Below are 9,025 nucleotides of genomic sequence, written 5' to 3'. Positions count from 1 at the left end.
CCTCGACCCCTCCCAGTGCCACACCCCTCCTGTGTGGTTATCTAATCCTGGGGCAGCCAGGTGCCAGGCTGCTGCCGGAAAATGCTGAGGCACCCCCAACCCCTCCCGGCCCTTGCCCTAATGACAGCTCTTCAACTGCCCACACAAAGCCTTCCCAGATTCAGATGGGAACGTGGTGCCCTGAGCCCTCTGGAGCCAGCACAGCGCTGACTCCTGACCTCCCTTGGTGCTCAGGCCTGGGGATGGGGGACAGGGAGCCGCCTCTTCACCAGTCCTAGGTCCAGCCTCTGCAAACACAGAGCTGCCCCAGGCCTCGGGTGGAGGTAGAATCTTCCGGAAACATGACCCTTGAGGCCTCAGAGGCTGTCGGACAGTCCTGCAGAGTCCGGGGGGAGGAATGTGGCCTCTCCCTCCCAATGGCCCTGCTCTGAGGCCCAACTGGGGAGGATATTCCTTGGAGTAGACCCTCCCCCCAAGCTGTGTCCCCTTGCAGCATACACAGGCATGAGGCCCAGGCTGCCCCTAGGGACAGCAAGTGACTGGACCCTGCAGAAAGCCAGGAGATGCCGCAGCCACGTGGCCAGCCCTCCCCGGCTGTCATTCTGTCCAAAACAATGCGAAGGAAACAAGGAAACGCAGCCAAGCCCTGAGGCTCTCCAGTGTCATGACGTCTGGTGCATTTGGGGGAAATATCAAATATCACACCCTCTTAACAGCGCGGCTTCCTTGGCGCGCACAAGGCCAGGCTCTCAGGCAGCCGGGTGGAGTCTGGCCCCACACCCCCCATCCCCGCCCCGCCTGCCGGGGCTTGGGCCGGACCCCAGACCCCAGGGCGCGGTCAGGTGCAGGGGCGGGGTCAGATCACAGAGGGCCCAGACTGCGGGACCCGCTGTATCCTAAGGGTTCAGATCTCGGGGCAGGGGCAGGGGCAGGTGCAAGGGGCAGGGCCAGATTCCAGGAGGTTCAGTTCGTCGGGCGCGGTAGGGGCGGGGCCAGATCCCAGGGGGTTCAGACCGCGGGGCGGGGGTCAGGGCAGGGCTGGTTGTGACCTTTGGAGTGTAGGCTCGTTAGGTTCGCGGCTGCTGTGAGCCTCAAAACCCCATAGTGTGTAGACGGAATTGTTCTGCTCAGCCCGGGTGCCGGGGCCGCTGGCTCCTCGTTCGCCCCCAGCGGGGCGGGCACGGCCCCCTGAGGCCGCGGCTGAGCCTCCCACTCCCAGCCCGCGGCCCCCAGTCCCGGCCGCACCTGCGGAGGCCTGGGCTGCGGAGGAGGGAAGGCCGAGCCGGGCGTTCGCCCCCGCGCTGGGCGCCGCGGGGAGGGTCTTATCAGCGAGGGCAGCTGGCGGCCTGTCCCTGCGCGAGCGCCCCGGCCCAATTCAATGGCCATTGTCCGCCGGTCCCTTTGTTCTGAGGTGTCCACTTCCTGCCGGGCTAGGAGCAGGCGGGCAGGAAACCCTCCGGGCCGAGGCCCAGACGCGGAGGCCGGCCCAGCCTGGGGTCAGAGGCGACGGCAGACCTGGCTCGGGGCTCCTGGGGGTTGGGGAGTGAGGCTGGGGCTCCGTGTGCGGCCTGCAGGGCGGGTGCAGGGGCGGGATGTCCCCTCCAGGGGAGGCACCGTGAGGGCGGGGCTCCCGACTCCAGACTCCAGACCCTGCCGCGCTGGGGGCGGGCAGAGGGAGGGGAGGAAGACCCTGAGACCGAGGGTGCCCCTCCCAGTTCTGCTGTCTTCCTCTGCGCCCTGCTGGTTGACAGGCTCTGAGAGAGCGACGGCAGGCTCAAGTTTCAGGGTCGTGAAAACCCAGCGCCCACGGCCTCCCATGCAGAAGACGCCCACCCAGGACTGTGGGCTGGGAAGAGGGGCTGAGACCTGGGAGGGGAGTGAGGGAACGGGCGCGGCCAGGGTTCATCCCTCCTTCTCGGGAGCTCTGTGACGCCCCTGACCATCTGAAGCCATTTGCACCCCCACGTCCCCTCTCCCCTGTGCTCCACACTGCCCATTCACCAGCCCCCATAGGTTAGCCCAGCACAGCACCCTGATTGGCCATCGGCTGTAAGCTCACCCGTAGTTGGGGCTGGGTCTCTGGGGGCTGGTGGGAGTGGAGAGCTGGTGCCAGTGTCACAGCCCACCAGCACCCACCAGAGCTCCCCATGGCACTCGAGGCCACGGAGCCAGCCGGAGTAGGATGGCCACAGCCGCTGCTCACTTCCCACCGTGTGCCCTGGGGTCTCCTGCAGTTCCTTTTTCTGAGACCCCCCTGGGTGCCTTCCCAGCAAAGCTCTGGCCCTGACTCAGGCCAACTCAGTCAGCTAACGGAAGCCACCACGGGGATTTCAAACAGCAGAACTTAATGCGAACATCTTGGAGGGGATGCAGGAGCTTGGAGAGGAGAGTCTGGCAAGCCGGAAATCAATTTCCTGCTGCATGAGGCAGCTGGCAGGTGGGGTCGGGGAGCGGCTAGCCAGGCCCCACTGCTGCTGTGTCACCACAGACCGGGCCAGTGGTGCACCCCCTCTTGCTGACGTCCCTGCCGCCATCACCACTGCCTCTTTCTGTCCTCACGGCTGCCACCACCATCATCACCTGAGGTTGCCACTGTCAGACAGACATGGCCTGTCCCTCCTCCTGCCAGACTTTCTTGGACAGAGCTTCCAGGGAAGTCAGCAAGAGGGTATGGGAAATGGGGAGGCAGGCTTCCCTGGTAGAGAGGAGGCCCCCCCACCCTCCAGCTCACGGGCACAGTGGGCCCGGGGGCCATGTGCACGCAGCTTTCAGCATTTCCACCTACAGCTCCTCCTGGGAACTCGATGAGAGCAAGCCAATGGCCACCCCAGCCCAGCTTCTTCTCCCTTGGACAAGTCTTGCCTGCCTGTGAGGCTCCTGGGGGAGTTCACGCAGGTGAAAGGAGGTGCCAGATCTTAGCGGGCACTCTATAAGCAGCAGCACTTGTTTATGAAAGGCCTGGCACTAACCGGGGGACTCTGGGGAGCCATGCCATGCTGCCTATGAACCAGGGAAGTGGGGAGGCAGCCTTTGGCATGAGGAGCTGGAGGGCACACAGCCCAGGAAATGGAACAGGGACCTGAATCTGAGTCTCCTGTGTGAGCTGAGGTCCTCTGAGAAGAGGATACCAGGATCCCGTGCAGGTGCAATTCAGCTGTGGAAATGCAGGTGAAGGATAGAGAGGGGAGGAGGCACAGGATCAGGGAGAGCCTGACTGGTGCAGGGGTGCTGGGAAGGATGCAGATAAGAGGGCCGGGTGGTGGGTGGGAGGAGCCTCAGAGCTGAGGACGCCTGGGCACGATGCCAGTGTGATGCGGGGCCAGCACTGGGCAGCTGGGTGTTGTCTACTGGCTCCTGCATCAGGATGTCTGCGCAGGGCCTCGTCACAGCCATCTGCACCTGGTGGCAGAGGAGGATATGTGTGTCCCCCAGGGGCAGGGTGGTCCCAGTCTCTGTGTGCTAGGGACTCCTAAGGGGAGGCTTGGGTGATGGAAGGAAGAGGGGAGGGGGTGAGAACGCTGAACACCAGAGGCCCTAGGCTGCCCAAGAGAGACCAGGAGAGGCGAGTGGTCCCAGGAAGGGCAGTGGGTTGGGGGTGGGCTCCAGGCTGTCTCATGGTAGCAGGAGCTCCTCAGGCGTGGGGACCACACACAGGTTGTGTACAGAGCTGGGGAGAGACTGATGGCAGCTGGGCCCTCAGAGGGATGATTTGGAGCTGGGCGGATTCTCCCGGAAGCTGGGAGAGTGCAAAGGAGCCATGCCTCGGTTGGCAGGAGCCTCTGCCCACTCCTGCACCTTCATCAGATCTCCTCCCACTGAGTTGCTGCCCTCCACCTCTCTTCTCCAGAAGAGAAGGATGTTGGGGTGCCCTCAAAGTCCCTCTACCATGAAGGACTGTCCCCTGGAAGGTCAGATGTCCCATGGGCTCTGGGGTCACTCAGGAGCACACGCTTTCCAGGACCCGCTGGCACCGGGCACTTGCAGCCATGGCCCCGTACAGTGGCCCTCCCTGGCCTCCCCATGTCCAGGGACACCTCCCACTCCCCAGCCACTGTGGGCTCCATGCCGACCCCTCCCACCCCCACCCTTGCTGCCTGAGCACCCACAGCCTGCCCTCACCACAGTCCCTCAGAGCCCAAGCCTGCAGCACCCTGTGCCTAGCTTCTCAGGAAGCCCTCCATGCTTCATACCAGTGGTGTTGATGCCTGTGTTCTGGCTGCTGGGTGTGGAGCTAAAGCCTAGGAAGAAGGCAGGGGCTCCCTGGAAGGCCAGTGGACCCTGGCCCAGCCCTGGGGTCTGGCAGAGGGGGAGGTTCTGGGACACTGGGCCTGGCGGTGTTGGTTGGGGCAAGGGGTGGGTGGGGGCTCTGGGACACTGGGCCTGGCGGTGTTGGCTGGGGTGCCGGGTGGGGGCTCTGGGACACTGGGCCTGGCGGTGTTGGCTGTGGCGTGGGGTGGGTGGGGGCTCTGGGACACCGGGCCTGGCGGTGTTGGCCTGGGCGCGGGGTGGGTGGGGCTCTCTCTGTGGGAGGTCCCTGCGTGAATCGCTCCTTCAGGCGCAGGCACAAATGCAGGAAGCTGCCATTCTACTGAGCTCTATTTTCTCTCACAGAAGGAAAGTCTGCCACACGAAGGCCATTGTTCCCTGGGCGAGCGCTTTCCGGGTGGGCTTGCTCTGTAACAGGGGCTGGGGCTCACTTGGTGCTGGGGCCCTGGGCTGAGCCGTTTCCCTTCGAGACCCAGGGGCGCCTGGAGGCCCGGCACGTGGGGCCTCGGTCCAGCAGCCAGCCCCAGGTGACAGCACGTCCACAAGACGGGTTCCAGCAGGAGCAGGGCTGGGGCCTATGGAAGGAGGGGCTGGGTGGGCCTGAGTCCGGCAGGTCTATTTTGTGCCTGGCGGTGGTTTCCAGAGTCCCCACGTCCAGGGTGGGCTGCGGAGAGGAGGGCAGATGTGTCCCCCTCTGCCTTGCCACACCCTCCCTCCTCTTCCCAGGAAGGGACCCTAAGGCCTCCCCTAAGACTGTGAGGCCAGCCCAGCCCCCACCCCCAGGCGAGGCTTGCAGCCCCCAGCCCTGCTGTGGGCCTGTTTGGCTGCTCTGTCCTGGGGAGACCCTGCTGTGGTTGGGGAATGCTGCTGGGCCGAGCCGGAGGTGGAGCCTGAGAGTCCTGCCAGGGGTGTGTGGGGTCAGCGTGGGGCCCGAGAGTCCTGTGGGGGGCGCGGGGGGTCACCGTGGGGCCACCGTGGGGCCTGAGTCCCGCGGGGGTGTGTGGGGTTAGCATGGGACCCCAGAGTCCCACTGGGGGCGTGTGGGGTCAGCGTGGGGCCTGAGAGTCCTGTGGGGGGCGCGAGGGGTCAGCGTGGGACCCCAGAGTCCTGTGGGGGTGTGTGGGGTCAGCGTGGGGCCTGAGAGTCCTGCAGGGGTGTGTGGGTCAATGTGGAGAATGCTTCATGGGCTGATGTGCTGCCCAGAGGACCAGGGCGTCATCCGCAAAGGTCTCGGGCAGTGGGCACCCCTTCCACATCCTAAGGGCAATGCCAGATGGGGGTGGACAAGGGAGCCGGGTTGGAAGGCCCAGGAGAAGCAGCACCTGGCAGCCGAGGTGGGGGAGGAAGAAACCACCCCTGCTCGCCCAGCTCCATGGGGGGCTGGGAGTTGGGCTGAGGGAGAGGAAGTGACTTGCGTCTTCTCCTTTGGCCAGACTCCCCGGCCCAGGCCAGAGCCTCGTCATTTATGAGCTCTGCCCTCCAAGTCTGTGGCTGCATCTGGAGCCCATCCTGGACACCTCCTGCTGCCATCGGGCCCACCACTCCACTCCCCCAGAGGCACTGCACAGTGAGGGTTGTTCCTGCCAGCCTGGGGAGCACCCGCAGGCCCTGTCCCAAGCACCCACCACCCAGCCCCACCTGCCCCAGCCCATGACAGGGACCCTCTCTTGAGGGTCCTGCCCTGGTGTCCCAGGGGCCGTGGGGTATCAGGGGCACACCCAGAACACATGCGCACATGCACCTGACACCCCTCTGTTGTCTTCATAGTCCCGGAACCACAGTCAGGAATAAAACAGACCAACAGAGGAGACGAGACCAAGTGCGAACTGTCCACAGGCTGAGAACACGCTGTGGGCAGAGAGGACCCGGGCCCAGCACCTCAGGCACTTTCGGCTCCTGCAGGTCTCAGAGGGCCTGTGTGCGGCCAGCGGGTGCAATCATCTCCCACCTTGTGGTCCGTTCCTGGGGCAGATGGGCTTACAGGGGGAGGAGGCTGGCATGGCAGGTGCCCAGCCATAGAAGAGAGAGAAGCAAAGTGCCCACCTATGCCAGCAAAAGGAGGTGGACTAGGCGTGCACAGAGGGGCCGAGGCAGGGCAGGGCCGGGAAGAACCACCGGGAGGCTCGGAGGTGCCCCGGGGAAGGGGCCAGAGCTGGACACAGGTGGTGGGGGGGATTCCCAGGAACACACAGTGCCGGGGGCAGCGGCGTGGAGCCTGGGGAGGTGTGGGCATCCTCCTGTTTACCCCAGGGAGAACAGGTCGGTGGAGGAGGAGTCTTTGAAAATACAAAGTCAGAATTTCCCTAGGTTAAAGAGGAACAGCTCAAGCAGGAAGCGCTCACAGCTCCAGCAGGAGGGTGGGGCCCAAGGCATCGAGGCCTCTGACCACAGGCCCTGGGGCTCAGAGCCACATCTGTGCCCCTCCCCATCGCTCAACGACCTGTGCCGCTGCTCCTAGGTTCTGCCTGGGGGACCTCCCACCTTTCCTATGGGCTCCCCAGCGCGTCTCACCAGGGAGGCCCCTGGAGCAGTGGTTCAGGGCCCTCCCCATGTGCAGGCGTCGACTCACATGCTCCAGCTTTCGTGTACCTAGCCACTTCACAAAGTTTTCCAATTTGTTTTTATTGTAGTAAAAGATATACAAGGTAAAATTTACCACTTTTTAAAAATTTAACCACTTTTAAAAGTTTTAAATTGAAAGAGTAATACATGCCATGGTAAAATTTAAACCTAAAAGCATGTAATGAACAGTGCATTCCCTAACCAGAGCCAACCATGGCCAACAGTGCTTGTGTTTTATAAAACAACATTTACCATCTTAATCTTTTTTTTTTTTTTGTTAAGATGGGTCTTGCTCGGCGGGGCGCGGTGGCTCACACCTGTAATCCCAGCACTTTGGGAGGCCGAGGCGGGCGGATCACGAGGTCGGGAGATGGAGACCATCCTGGCTAACACGGTGAAACCCCGTCTGTACTAAAAATACAAAACAAAATTAGCCGGTCGCAGTGATGGGCGCCTGTGGTCCCAGCTACTTGGGAGGCTGAGGCAGGAGAATGGTGTGAACCCGGGAGGCGGAGTTTGCAGTGAGCTGAGATCGCGCCACTGCACCCCAGCCTGGGCGGCAGAGGGAGACTCCATCTCAACAACAACAACAAAAAGATGGATCTTGCTCTGTCGCCCAGGCTGGAGTGCAGCAGTACATCATAGCTCACTGCAGCCTCGATCTCCTAGGCTCAAGAGATCTTCCCACCTCAGCCTCCCAAGTAGCTGGGACCACAGGTGTATCACCACATCCAGCTAATTTTTTGTAGAGACAGGGTCCCGCTATTCTGCTCAGGCTGATCTCCAACTCCTGAGCTCAAGCAATCTGCCTGCCTCAGCTTCCCAAAGTGCTGGGATTACAGGTGTGAGCCACCGCGCCCAGCCGTCTATTTTTAAGTAAACAGCTCAGTAGTGTTAAGGAACATTGATGGTGTGCAACTTTCGCCACCATCATCTCCACAGCCCTGCATCGTCCAAAACTGAAGCTGTTTCCAGTCAACACTAGTGCTCCCGTCCATGCTCCCCGGCCCCGGCACCACCACCCCACTTTCTGTCTCTATACCTTTGGCTCCTCTAGGGGTCCCATATAAGTGGACTTGAGCAGGATTTGTCTTTTCGGGACTGGTGTATTCCACTCAGCATAATGTCCTCAAGGGTCACCCATGGGTCAGAATTTCCTTCCTTTTTAAAGCTAAATAATACTCCGCTGTATGTATATATCACACTTTGCTTATCCATTTCTCCATCGATGGACTTCAGCTGTTTTATGTACAGGTTTTAAATTTTCATAAAGCCCAATTTGTCTATTTATTATGTTGTTGCCTATACCTTTGGTGTCCTGTCCAAAAAAACACCATCAAATGGACTGTGTTAAAGCGTTTCCTCTGCTTTCTTCTAAGAGTTCTATGGTTGTAGCTCTTGTATTTAGGTCTTTCATCCATTTTGAGTGAATCTATTTTTTTTAGAGACAAGGTCTCGTTCTGTGGCTCAGGCTGGAGGGCAGTGGCGTGATCACTGCTCACTGCAGCCTCTACCTTGGTCTGCCAAGGTGCTGGAACTACAGACGTGCACCACCGCACCCGGCCTGAGTTAGGGTGATCAGGGTGGTTGGTGAAGATCCACTTGCTCCTTTTGCATGTGAGTACCCAGTTTCCCAAGGACACTCCATCCAGCTCCACAACAAACAAACTGCACCTGCCCTTGCTCCAGGTGGGCTCACCTCCCAGGTGCTTGGGCCAGAAAACCTGGGGAATATCCCTGGCTCTCCTGTTTCCTTCATGTTGAACTCTTCTTGGATCTGCTGTTGGGTTACATCCTGGATCTGGCCATGGCTCGTCACGGGCCTTGTGGCAGACACAGTGTGCGGACCACCCCCCTCTGACGCAGCGGCGAAGCCACAGGAGTAAGAGTGACATGCCCACCACCACTCTGGGCTGGCTCTGGTTCCAGATACCTCCTCTCTGCACTATGCCCTTTTTTTTTTTTTGAGAAGGCCTCAGTGGTCTTCAGCATGGGGTCAGCTCTGCCGTCTCCTTTCCCTCTCCCAATGTGATTATTCTGAAGTCGATCCTAGATGTCACCTCCTATTTCAGTTTTTTTTTTTTTTTTTTGAGACGGAGTCTCGCTCTGTCGCCCAGGCTGGAGTGCAGTGGCCGGTTCTCAGCTCACTGCAAGCTCCGCCTCCCGGGTTTATGCCATTCTCCTGCCTCAGCCTCCG

The sequence above is a fragment of the Rhinopithecus bieti genome, unplaced genomic scaffold (assembly GCF_001698545.2).
Source record: "Rhinopithecus bieti isolate Rb0 unplaced genomic scaffold, ASM169854v2 scaffold_35859, whole genome shotgun sequence".
Taxonomy (NCBI): domain Eukaryota; kingdom Metazoa; phylum Chordata; class Mammalia; order Primates; family Cercopithecidae; genus Rhinopithecus; species Rhinopithecus bieti.
Note: the sequence above shows the minus strand (reverse complement) of the source record.